At 29.6% G+C, this 14,512-nt stretch overlaps 1 protein-coding gene across 3 annotated transcripts in view; it reads right to left on the bottom strand.

Moving 5' to 3' along the window:
• Nucleotides 1-14,512, bottom strand: part of LOC113554254 — a 58,215-nt gene that overhangs the window by 19,757 nt on the left and 23,946 nt on the right. For all 3 annotated transcript variants that reach the window (XR_003405248.1, XM_026958009.1, XM_026958008.1), the window contains one exon: nucleotides 1,535-1,586. The gene's annotated coding sequence lies outside the window, so the exon portion shown is untranslated. The remainder of the gene's footprint in view (nucleotides 1-1,534; nucleotides 1,587-14,512) is intronic.

Genomic DNA, 14,512 nt, shown 5'->3' on the forward strand with positions numbered 1-14,512 from the left:
TAAGGCCGACCAATAGAACATTACCACAAACCTCGCTCTGCAATAGTTTTATCAACAATGGTTTTATGGATTTTTTTCATAAATCTTAAAAAGTTATGATAATTTAGTATAAATTCAATATGAAATTAAATTATTATTTATTTATTTACCCTAGAAATATATTGTAGCAATGTAACTAAAATATACCATGAAGATTATGAACGTTTAAAAATATTTTACTCATTTGATGTGAACGTTCGTTTAAAAACTCTTCATATTAAATCTAAATTTCACAAAAAAAAAACATAATTTATCACTAAAACTATATGAATGAAAACTATATAGATAATACTAATTTTTTTATGAAAATGCTTATTTGTCGAAAACACGATATCGAATATTTCGATAAAATACATAAATGTAATCTCAAAAATATTAATTATAATTTTATTTTACTTTTTTATTGAAAAAAAATAAATGATTTTATAAAACTAAATTAAAATACGTAATTTTTCATGAAATAGTTCAAGATATTCACAATACATTTTAATTTTTATAAAAGTATTATTTAGTTAGAATTACTAATAACATTTTTTTTAATCTAAACAATTATTTCGACATTAAGTCACCTATATGACTTCAGTTACAATAGTAGTTTAATACTATAATAGTATAATGTAATATAAAATATTGAAATATATATATATATATATATATATATATATATATATATATATATATATATATATACAGAGTGTACCACAATGATCTGAATTTAAGTATAAAATTATCATACCTTTACGATACACCATTTATAATGTACATATATATAATTATATTTTAATAATAAGTTTACTCCTATGTGCATACTGTCGTAATATTTTGGTGGTGGAAAACGTTTAATTTTATAACTATTACTTCATTGGAATTGGCCAATAGAATATCATATTATCACGATCATTAAAAACAAGACACTTTTTTGTTTTGTTATCGATCATTTATATTATTTTTTTTTTATCAACCAGCATAAATCAGTTTTCGTGAAAGCCCGCGGGGGGTTAAAAATATAAAAAGTGGCAGTTTGTATTAAAAAAAATATTTATTAAAACATTAATTACCAAGTTGTTCGCGCTAACTATATGACCTAGCATAATTAATTTTTTTGTTATTTAATTTTATATTTTATTGATTACATTTTATTATTCTAAAATATATTATGTACCTACTTTATGATCTATACGTCATATCATATGTCGAATTTCTGCATATATATATAGATATATTTTATAAATTGTATATATTATTTTTTTGCAAAGTATGGAGACTGTGAGGAGTAAATATGTATTGAAATAAATGAATTAGTGAATAGGAAAAATTTTTGAACATTTTACATACACTACTCATACTTTATTCAGGTATAAAATAATATACAATACAAATATCAATAACATCAAACGGTCAATATACCGTTTGGTCAATAAAACATCAATGAACGTGTACCTATCATACAATACAACGATGTCTATATGGTTTTTATCCTTATTTAGTTACTTACCCTATATGATGATGAGTTTGTATTTTATTAAATTTGTATCTTTGGAATTGTTCTGTAAAAATAAAAATACATATTGATTAGTTAAGTAATGCAACATAAATAATAAATATATGTTATAAATACATTACAGATATATGTGTGAATGGAAATAATACATTTCGAATAAAAAACGATTAAGTGATTACAGAAGTAAAAACAATGAGTTTCTGTTAAATTAAACATTTTTATCCACTTTCTCTCGATTCCTTATCGAGTGACACGAGCTAATCTTAAATACGGATGACACAGTATATATAGGTAGAAAAAATCCTGCTGAAGGTAAACGACCCCGCTTGAGTTGGTTAGCCTACATTTAAACTTTTGCGGAAAATGTTTTCATTATAAATATCCACGAGTAATGTATAAATACAACACAACGCTACAGGTACAGGTTTATTAAACTATACATTATATGTTATATTTATTTTTATGTTTTGATAAACAAAATAAATGATATTATTTCAATATTCAAGATAACTACGTTATAACTCATAATAAATATATAAAGACACCACAATTTATCTGCGAAAATCATTATACTCTGCACAGAAAGAGGAAAAAAAATTATTATCTTTTGTCATTCAATACTTTCAAACCTTTTGTTTTATCGTTTGCCACATTGAATATAAACCAATATAATGTACCTATTTAACAGCCGGTTATTATAATCAGTAATCACTGATCAGCAATCAGCATTCACAATTAAATTATTATCTAAATGAGTATTTTTATTAATTCATTTGACGAGACATCAATGCTCATTACAAAAGAGTAAATTAATTTTCGATTTCTATTATACGATTAAAATCAATTTTCAAATAGAAGAATTTCGTTTTTCTCTCGTCTTGCATCTATAGGATTGCTGATACCTCTCTCTCATTCTTTCTCTTACAAACACTGCACTCTTACAAATTTCATGGAATTGCTTATTTCTCACGCGGATTTCAATCATCGTTATTATCATACATCTAAAACCACACACGGTACAAATGCAATCCAAACCGTTAATGCACTTATATGTATATAGGTAAATACAACATATAGATGTAATACTTGACTCTGCGTGTACTTGATGGATAATATGAAGTAATATTGACAATAAGAAAAAGTGAATCTTTCCAGTGACGTTTCAACTATGTATATATAATATGCATCATATGCACGTTCAACAGAATTAAAATCATTGCCAAATGTAGTTCGACCATTTTTTTTTTTATTATAAACCATTCACTTTCACTCAATATTTCTCAGTATGTATCTCAAATAAAATTATATACAACAAATTCGATATATACGAGTACTAACTAGTAACCACGAGTATATAAGTACAGTAATAGTACTTTATAGCGGTAGATTTAGTTATATAGATATACCACCTAATCATTTCACAAACGAAAAATCGTCGAATTGCAAACATCGAAGAACACGCGAACCGTTTGATATTATGGTCTAGTTTATGAATAATCAGCAACGGTTTCTCGTCGATTTTCTCATTGTATACGTCCTTTGGGTTAATTTTCTTCTTTTTTTCAATACTGTACCAATTTAGTATACGATTCTCATGATTTATCGAACATTTATTGTATAAACAATTCGCTGAAGTTGTTATACAACATCGTTGTTGACCGATAAAAAACCAACAGTAAGTATATCGTTGTAAGCATTTTTTTTCTCATCGCTAGTAGCCCGTAGGCCGATACGGATCGTCGGACAACACAGTTCTTCTCCAGTCGACAGGAAAAAAAACTTTTTGTAATGATTATCGTTTTTCCATTGCTGTCTTTATGCACCGGAAGAGTAAATTAACAAGGTCAATGGTTCGGAGACGAAGCAATTTAAACCCAAATGACTGCAGTAGCAGTAGTGTAATATATATTTCTTACGTATTGATGCGGTTTAAAATCAGTTGGGAGATGATTTTTGATGGGTAAACAACGAGTAGTTTTTAAAATAAAACTATTTGGTTCCGTGTAAAATGTGATACTTGACATCTGTCAAAAAAACTTAAGTATAAAGCGAATGATATAATTCGCAAATGTATTGTATTTTTTTACTAGGGAAAAGAAGTTAGAAAAAAATACAAATATTATATTATATTCACATTTATCTACCATTCTTTTTAATTTGATAAGTTGATTGTATTTTTTTTATGTCACAATAAAAGTGCCTTCAGAGAAAATGCATTGAAACAATAATAGTTTAAATTAATAATATTAATTTAACACCGTTATACACATTTTTATTGTACAATAATTTCAATTACTCCATTTTTTTTATTTATCAGGAAACAATAATTCTATTCTATTTTATTGATTATGTGTGTTGACAATACACTTTATATATACCTATACTTTATAGAATAAATAGTAATTATTAATTTTGGTTGGAGAAAGTAAATTAGTTTTTCAAACCTTAGTTAACTTCACAACTTCACATTAGCCATTACCTTACAAATACGAAATCTAAAATAACAATATTTATGCACTTAAAAGTCATATTTTAATATCTTTTCATTTGACATTTACACTTCAATTTTGTATATTATATAAATTGTAATTTATAACCTTAAACTTATGCCGATACAAACAATTGTTATAACTATTATAAATGACAAAATACAATCAGACTTTTTCTTTATGCTTAAAAGACGCTTTCTTCGACCGTATATATTTAAATTTAGTTTCTAGTTTTTTATATTGAAAAATTTTAATGCGTCACGTGCAATCATAGAAACGTAGTTGCAAACATAGAAATGACTACATAAAAAAATGCATACGAAAATAATGTCAATAGATAATACGTTTAGCTTTACGAATATTTTATATTTACGCTGTGAGCGAAAACTAAATTCTCATCAACGTCTGACCTTGGAAGGTCGTACAGCATAATGATGTGTGTACCAAAAACGCGTGTGTTTATATAGGTACCACTGTACACTGCATACGTACGAATATTTAATACACCTCTATTATATTACTACTATAATGTGTTGTGTACAACATGGTTTTCATAAATATGCAAAACTACGATCTCCGAGTATTTACGATTTATAGAATTTTACATAAAACAACACGCGCGATGATCGTACCTGTATAATATATAAGCCGAGGGGCCCCCCATTGTTCGCGTACAGTTCACGGCGGTCAATTAAACAACGGCGTCAATTTCACAACACCCGAAACAATACGCCATGTAATATTTCAATACCGAAATAATACTAGGTCGGTCTATTGTTTTCCTGGACCACGATGGTATCGTGTGCCACGAGTCCACGACCCAACCGGGAATGAACGTTGAGAAATTTTAATTGTTATGAGTTATGCTATAAACTGCCAACAACGACGACGACGCGTAAATACGATGAAATACATTTCAATTGTTTGAGGATATCATATTATTTGTGAAAAAAAATAAAAATGACAAAACGAAATCTTTAACACGATTAGGCAGCAACTACAACTTTAATAGGCCAACCGAAAACGATAACTAGTCTCAAATCTACAACGGTGTTTACACTTGAAAGACTGGTTTGAAATTAGAAAATAAACATTGGCGGTCAATAATAATAATTATTGTCATCTCACGTGAGAAATATATGTAATTTTAGGCACATATATAGATATAAGCTTATTATACTCGCTTTATCAAAACATTGCCTAAATATAATGCTTTTAATATTCATATGCGATGTTTGAAACTCTTATTTATTTTTAATTTAACTTGTAATTTTTTAACATGTTATTTAGGTGATGGAAAAAAAATAGTTTCGAAAATATTTTCTGTTCGGTTATAATCAATTAACCAAAACATAAAATAGCTGCAGCTATGCGCTGAAACGCCTCTTTTAAACGCGATATAGTATACCGCAGAATATAGCAATATAGTGTGTAATTCAATATTATCACATAATTATTATTTTGAACTAAAATAAATATAAATTATAAGTACACAATAGTAGTTGTATCGTGTATTATAATGACGCCACTGATGGTTATGCAAATTGCGTGGATTGAATGAATCCGTTATGGTGGAAAGTTTGATTAAAAAACGAAAGTTTAAAATGGATTATCTATTTTCATAAGAAATTTGAGAATGTTAAGGCGCTAGTGTATAAGTTACATGAACCGTAAGTTGTGTTATTTTTCACTTATATATATATATCAACGTACGATGTAAAACAAATGGTTCCCACGGTATCCTGGTTAGTTTTGCAACTGCGTATAAAATCTTGCAGAACGAGGTTCGCTACGATGGCGTTTGCCTCGTAATACATCAATAGCCGTATGTGTGTGTGTGTGTGGGTCATTATGCGATCTCGAGACGATTAATCATTCGACCCGGGGTCCTATATAGATATCCGTAGTATGAATGCGTATCTATATAATCTATACATGTACACGCGTCGTAAATATACGATCTAGAAATTGGCGGCAAAGGCTTCTTTAGATTTCCGATCTAACTAGAGCGTGACAAAGACATATGATTGCATTGGTTATTACGTTTTTAAAAAAAATTATAATTTACAATGGCATGTGAAATAAATTAATAATAATAAAAAAAAAAAAAAATGGAAAAATGGTTATTAAATTGATTCACTTCAACGTGACAACCGCGTTTAAAATGGCTTAAGATAATGTCACAGCGAGGTACAAAAATCACGATATATTATATTACATTTCTCACATTAAATAAATTTTCATTCATATATTGTCATGAATTCATGATATACTATATTTTTTTTAAACTTTCACAATAAATATATAGGTAGGTACAGTTAATATGTTGGAATGTAACATGTATAAATAACAACGTATTGGGATAAAGTTGTTAGCATAATTGTATTATTATTATATTATTCAAAAACCATGCATAATATTAACTCGACGTTAAATATTGAATCATATTGTAAGACACGTACAATTTATATTTTTGTAGCTTAGCTAGATTTAGAATTCAGCTGAAAACACGTCGTATAACAACAACTGTATCTATATAAATGCATTATTCCCGCACAAAAAAATGAAGTCAAAATAAATGTTGAAATGCCGTGGTGATTGAGATGTACGAAGCTTCGTTACACATTGCACACAATTCGTAAATCCGAGATTTAACAATACGTACACATTACAAAACGGTCTTCTTCGGGTGTAGCAATATAACATAGACTGATTAGACTACCAAAAAAAAAAACCAAAACTAATAACATATTACAGTGGATATTATTATATATCATGTGCCATCAGGGTTCACGATGACGTGCTATACAATATAATATATACGAGATGTAAAAAGCGGTCGGCTCGACGATGACCCAAATGCACTCGCACGCAAACACAATATACACACGCAGAAATACACAATAACAACACATCTAACGACGGATGAGATTAAATTCTATTATAACAAATATAATATAAACTCGTCGAGAGGCGTTCCTAACAACAGGCGCTTTTGTCCCTCGCTGCTCGCTTCCATAAGCCCTCTTGCGAGGTTTGTCGTCGTCGTCGTCGTCGGCTATAGGATACCTGGCTGGCATGTGACCTTGAACGGAACACTCCAGTGGCAACAACGACAACAACAATAAATGGGTTCGCAGCTGCAGCAACTCTACCTCCACCTATACAATAAATGCTAATAATATACAGGGTGTTTTTCCGTGTTTTTTCTTTCATAATATAATATATTATGTTTGTTCGCATTATATTATATATAGCACATAGGTGGTAAACATTCCGCCATCTAACCTCCGCCCAGCTAAAATGTAATAATCACAATATTTATATTTGAATTTTGAATACTTATATTGGTCATACGAGTAATAATCGTACTTTTGAAATATTTAATAAGATATACGTCTCATACTATTTAATACCTATATAACACCATCAATTCGCTGAGTCCGTTGAAGTGAATCAAGAGCTGTAGTACTGTGGATTATATAAATTATAATAAAACTGTGGCTTCCCAGTACAATTTAATGATGACCAAAGTGTATATAAAGTGTATAAACTGGTAAACTGCAGTTATCGATTTCGACAAGGCAGCCCAGTTGCGTAATTGGGGTGTTTTATCATTGGGGTCCTAACGTTGTATTTATTTAAGAAAAATATTAGTAAATAATCATTAAAAATCGATTATCAAAATCGACCAAATCAAATTTTAGCATGATGATAAGACTATGATAGTTATCATCGCGAACCGTAATTGTTATAACAATATTACTAGGTAAGGTTTGACATTTTGTCAATATTCTGTTGAAAATATTTAAAACAAAAATCGTATCAGCCCTTGTATACACATTTTCGTATCAGAGGAATGAGACCGCTGAGGACATCAGAAGAGCGGATTGAATGTCCGTTATAAGAAAGAAAAATTGTTAACCAAATCACACTACTGAGACATCCTATACACACATATGTGCTCGCATAACACAGGTATCGCGGGTGTGGGTATGGAAAACATATCATTGTGTCCGCACGCAAAGACGCATAATATTACGACCCGCGAAATGAGCCGGAATGCTTCCAAGGCAAACGGGTTGCGATTCTCGACGACGACGCTGCAGCAGCACCGCTCGTTCTACAGTGATTTACCCCGCCGCCTCGTTATCACCCTGTAGTGTTCGTATTTGTTTTATTTATTTTCCAGCCCCCCTCCACGACTCAAACGTAGGACGCGAGAGCTGTATAATAATATGCTAATGATGTTTATAAACTAAACAGTAAATATATTAAAATATTATCGTAAAACGTAAATACTGCGAGTACGCACGACTTATTTGTAACAATTTTAATAATATTCCTTAAGCGGACGCAATACGGCAAATTATTTTCGGTGGATAGTAAAAACATTTTTAAACAAAAGTGATTTTTTTCATGCATTCGACGTATTACCTAATCGAAAACACTGCGAAGTAAATATCATCTCCGTGTTTTAATATATATTATGTTAATTAAAAGAACGAAATAAAAAAAATAAGACAATTTAATTCTTCCAACAGAACTATTGTGTTGTTATTATTAAAAACAACGCTGCCATTCGTTGCATAATACTTTGCACTACCTATCGTCGATTTTTGTCATAAGTATAAAACGCATTATAAAATAATAGCTACATTGAATTATTGTATACAAATATTGCAAAACCACTAAAAGTGTCTTTTTACGCGCAGTTTGCACTTGATTTTCGACAGTCGTTTCCTAATTGTACACGCCTATACGGAGGCAAGAATGATATTTTTTCACTTACACATATTGTTATGACTAATTAGTAATCACACAAACGCGATTTGAAACGCTGCGTAGGTCATAATCATATATATGCATATATTGTGTTATAAATATTTAGTATTCAAAAAACGATTGTAAATTGTAGTGACTGACGGTAATTTTCACGGTAATTCCTATAGAAGTGCCATTTTTTTTTTTTTTATTAACGACAACGATAACAAACGGAAACACACACGGCGATAATATTTGCACAGTTACACTATGCGTGCTGCAGTGCCCTGGGTCCTATCATTAGTAGTATTCAATATTTCATTAACCTACTCTGTCATCACATTATTCCCATTCAATAGATGTTCGAATAAAAAGTGCAAATAGTGCAATAGAAATAAAAAATAAAAATAAATTCTCTGACCTCATAAAGTGACTTTCAACGGCTATAATTGTTGATAGGACTAAGGCACGCGCAAAAATTCTGTCTAGTTTGGTACATTATTATGCTATCAATTAAACGTACTCAACACAAATAATGTGCACACACGTGTATATTGTATCATACAATATATTATAAACCCGTTAAATTAATTTAATATCATAATTACTCATTTGGCCACAGGTAAATTATATACAAATATATTATTCAATAAGTCTGAAAACGGACTAATAGGAATTGATAAAAAATAAAATGATATATAATTAATGAGGTCATTAAATATTTTGCATTATAAAAATGTATAGCAGTGTTATCTGTTATTGATCCATGTAGCATGTAGCTATTAAAATATGCTCACAGTAATATTATGAGATTACAAATTTATTGAACACTTGTTATATTTATATATATAATATTCTAGTATTATATTGTATTTTATTTACAATATGAAAAAAAATCCGAAATATCTTTGACCTGCAATATTGTTCATTTACATTCATGTGATTCTTACGGTATGCCAAGCTTTTGTTCGATTTTGACGCCAAAAAACCAGTTGTACACTGCATTTTTAAAATTGATACATGAATGTTTTTTAAAAATATATTCAGACGGCATATATAATAAGATGTGTATACCTATAATATATATTATGATATACGACGATTTCGATTGATGGAATATAAATCGTGGTTGACTAATCTCGCGGAGCACGTAGTCATTCAGGTCACGAACATTATGAGCAAACATAATTTCCTTCTTTTGTATAAGGCGAAAAAATAATCTTTAGAGCACGTTTGAATTTGTTTTTGCATATTCGATGTGAATTAAAAACAACGACAACCTTTTGTAGTGTCGTGGGCGTTTGACTACAGTGATGCCTCAGCAAGGATGAATGATTTTTGAAATCGTCGTCGAATACCATTGTGTTGAGTATGCGAATTTATTATTTAAATTTATTCATCAATGTAATATTAATTCATTATACGAATAAAAAACGAAAATCGTGTATACAAACAGGTGGGAATCTATAATACGTGCGCCATACACATGCGTGGTTTCGGATAAGCCAACTTAATTGGTTAAAATCGTTACTGATTATAAAAACAGTAATAAAATAAAAACTATTTCAAAATATTTTGTACTATTAAATATAACAACTTCATTTCATTGTAAAACTTTTCAATTTCCTATATGGTATTAGTTAATATGGTAGTTAGTTAATTATTTACAATTATTTCATATTTATATCATACTAGATACTTTAGTTTGAACTAGAGAAACCATGTTATTACATTTTACGATTAAACAGCATTAGGAACTCTCAAAAGGTTAGAAATTACATTTAACGGTACGTCTATATATCAGGTAATGTAATCAAAAATAATGATGGTTTCATTAAATAATTTTTAGCGAACACAAAATGTTTCTCATAGTGCTTACTTTTGTTAAGCATACGCGTTCTTATTTTTATATACTATTAATTTATGACACATTTATTGCATTTGTAATTCATGTGTATACTATAAATTCTTATATTAAAGACGATATTAGTGGACAAACATAACATATTTTATTACTACACAAACTTAAACAAACGGAGGTACATATAGTAAGCTTATATGCTTACAAGTTAGAATCGGCCATAATAAAAAGTGAAAGGAATAAATGAAAAACTATAATGGGTGCATATACACTATATATATATAACTATTATGTATTACATTCGTGTAAGTATATCTCATGTGATTACACCACTTTGTAGTTCGTATACCCAGTAGATCGTATTACAGCGGTGTCTTGAAACGAAATCTAGAAAATTGAAATTATATTCTAAGAGAGATCTATTATTTTGAAATCGTAGGTATTAGTGCAATTTAGATTGTTATTAATTATTAGTATTATGATTATTGTTATTATTAGGTTGGTGAAACGAAATCGACTATCAAAAGTATAGATTAGGTATAAATTTAAATTTTATATTATGTAAGATTTCTCTTTGCCAAATGATAGTATTATGTTTCATTGAAAACGAAAATCCGTAACGTTTAATTAAAAGGTTCTATATAATTAAAATTTAAAATACATCTAACCATTACCGGTGCGGTCTGTAGCGTGAAATTTCATACTGCAAACATCTACATCATACGATAATAATATGAATAATAATAACCCATTACACAAGACGTATTTCTTCTATCTACCACGCTGTGGATATCATGTTCTTATCATCACACATGTACTTCATGTAAGGTTTCAGTACCGTGCCAGCTGCTAAGTTTATAAAAATATCAATAACAATTTGAGAATTAAAGAAGTTTCAACTTTTTTAAATGAAAATAATTTATAAAATGTAAACAAAATCAAAAACAATTGTCGAATTTAAAAATAACTTACTGAATATTGAAATTGATAACGATTTAAGTTAAGATCATCTTGTGATTAATAATTATGTATAACCATGATATGAAAACTATAAAAAATACAAAGTGAATTTATGTAATATAATAATATATTGTCGTTGTCGTAGCTCGTAGATGCCTAATTTTTTCGACCTCTCTCGCATTCGCGCGCACGTACAATAATTCTATTTCCCTAATTTATATTTTATAAAATCAAATTACAAATTGTCGAAAGCGTTTTCAATTCATGAATTAACTAATGAATTAGTCATACTACATAGATGCATAAGCTATAGCGGTGTTCGTAATGTATTGTGGAAATATAATTTACTATATATACGTGTAAACATTATATAGCCGTGAACTTGACGATGAAATGTGTGACGCAGTTTAGTTTGCGGAAGAGTTGAAAATTAACAGTCGGGTACCGCACCGACGCCCCTGGTCTCTGGAAAATCGTTCTGGTGAGAAAGGGGAGGGGGAGCATACCGAATCATTCCGCTCGAGTTGTCCGTCGTCGCCGGTGAACCTTATCGCGTGCGCGAGCAGGTGTCACTGCCGATAACGCCATGTCCAACTGTAGGCAACGGCGACGTCCGTCTTCGGTATCTTTGAAATTTTTTTTTATCGTTCCAAAGTCCACCCCATGCACACACACACACACGATAGCAAATATGATGATAGTTAAACATAACGGTTTCAATTTTTTTTTTATGTTAGGTATGTTCTATGCCCATCAGCAGGATGTCGACAAAAAACAAGGTATTCGAGTAAAAATCCGAATTTCGGCCGATGAATATTATTATATACTATCTGTTGGTATACACATAATAATTATAATATAATGATTAGTTACGCTGAATACATTGTCTAGAAAAAAAAATTCAATCTCTATTATAATGCGATATTTTGTTTTTCTTTTAAACTGTTTTTCTAATAATGACCAACAATTCCTTCTTAAAATTATAACATAATGACATTATTACTAATAATACACAAACATGATGTTATTCCGGTATCTATAGCATTATTATAAAGTGATGTAAAGGTATCTAAACTGCAACACTAAAATAATGAAAACCGGAAACTATAAATATCAAAATCTTATCCTCAATCAGCTGAAAATATATATTATATTTATCATGTGAAGTTCAATTTTTTTCGTTTGTTTTGTTTTGAAGACGCGCGCTAGACCGGCTCATTGGAACGAGCGGATATTTAAACACTTCCGAACTATTATAATACATTCATTGTTGTTATAGACGATGAGAGTGAAAGTAAATGTTTACAATTAATAATAATGAAAAACAGTTAATATTCTTGTTGGAGAACGTTCATTAAAACGCTGATGAGCTCGGAAGAAGAACGCATGACGTTACTCATCGAAAATTCACAGAAACAATGATATACAAAAATATACGCGTAGTGTACAAATATATCGTATTACTTACGTAATTTAAAAGAAACTATTTGAATTGCATGCAAGTTATATTCGTTTAAAATAATCATTACTTTTAGCTATAACACTGTACAAGTTAGCATTTTAGCCTTTTTTTTTTTTTTTTTGGAGGTTTGTAACAGTCAAGTGAGATGGACACCTTGAATCGACCACTGCTGGTTAGTAGACTATTTATTGAAAATAATATCGTTTTCTGGGTAATATTGAATTTTGAGTTAGTGGAGACTTTGATAGTCGCACACAAATTGATATTGTGTAGTTTTGTTAATTTTCTTCGAGATCCCTATAGTAATATTTGTTTTTTATATGTTTAATAATTTATGTAAATTAGCTTAATATGTTATGTCTTATGTAGGTATAATATAATATAAATATAGAGTTTAAATGATTAACATTGTTTACTGTTAAGCACACTTAAGACGATCAAGATAATACGCGTGATGATGCCGTGGTAACTGTATATACGCGACATCGCTGCAGCGGACGTTCAACTCTCCGTAAATTGCGAAAAAAAACTTATGTCAATAAAATACGAGAAGACAATTGTTTCGTTTGCTCGGAATAATAAATAAAACAAAATTATCAAATTTCAAGAGTATAGTTTCCCAATGTTACAACTTGTAATTAATATATCATATTATTTTACGGTAGCCGGGTGTTACTGTACAACAAATATGCCGTTTGCAGTTTATAGTTTAGGCGTATGATATAGGTACATTTGAATTCCTATTGACATTTTTATTATTTTAAAGAATTTAATATAATCATTTTATTGTTAACCTTCCGATCAGTAAATTTTGGAACACACAAATATTTACATATTATTATTATAATATAGTCATATAATACCCACGTAAATCAAGGAAACGGAATTCGTATATCGTAGAACTATAGTCGCGCGATTAAAATAATATATTAACGTCTCCAAAAATGTAGTTGGCACATTTTAATCTTAGTGGTTTCTAAAACTTTTGTTTTTTTGACCTCAAACGAATTTACTATAATATAGGCTACGAATCATACATATATATATATATATAACATTAAAATATTTTTCCATACGCCCTCATAATTTATTATCTCGTTTTGAAACGAAATCAATTGTTTTTAAGTTCTTGCAGAAGAAATCGTCCATCATATTTTCGCGACAGATTATAATATATCAGGTCAGTCATCCATCGGTGTACTATATATATACACTATAGGTAGGTAGGTATATACACTTCAAAATTGAATAGACGACACATTCCAACGCGTGTCAGGGAGAGGGGGTAACGTTACTATAAACTGTGATGGGCGTGCAGATAGCATAATAATGTTAATAATAATAACAAACAACAACAACCACGACGACGACAATAACAATGATAATAATTTATAACGTTGAACACACGACGGAGTGTACGTTATACACACGACCGA

Source organism: Rhopalosiphum maidis, chromosome 2 (genome assembly GCF_003676215.2).
Source record: "Rhopalosiphum maidis isolate BTI-1 chromosome 2, ASM367621v3, whole genome shotgun sequence".
In the NCBI taxonomy this organism is placed as follows: Eukaryota; Metazoa; Arthropoda; class Insecta; order Hemiptera; family Aphididae; genus Rhopalosiphum; species Rhopalosiphum maidis.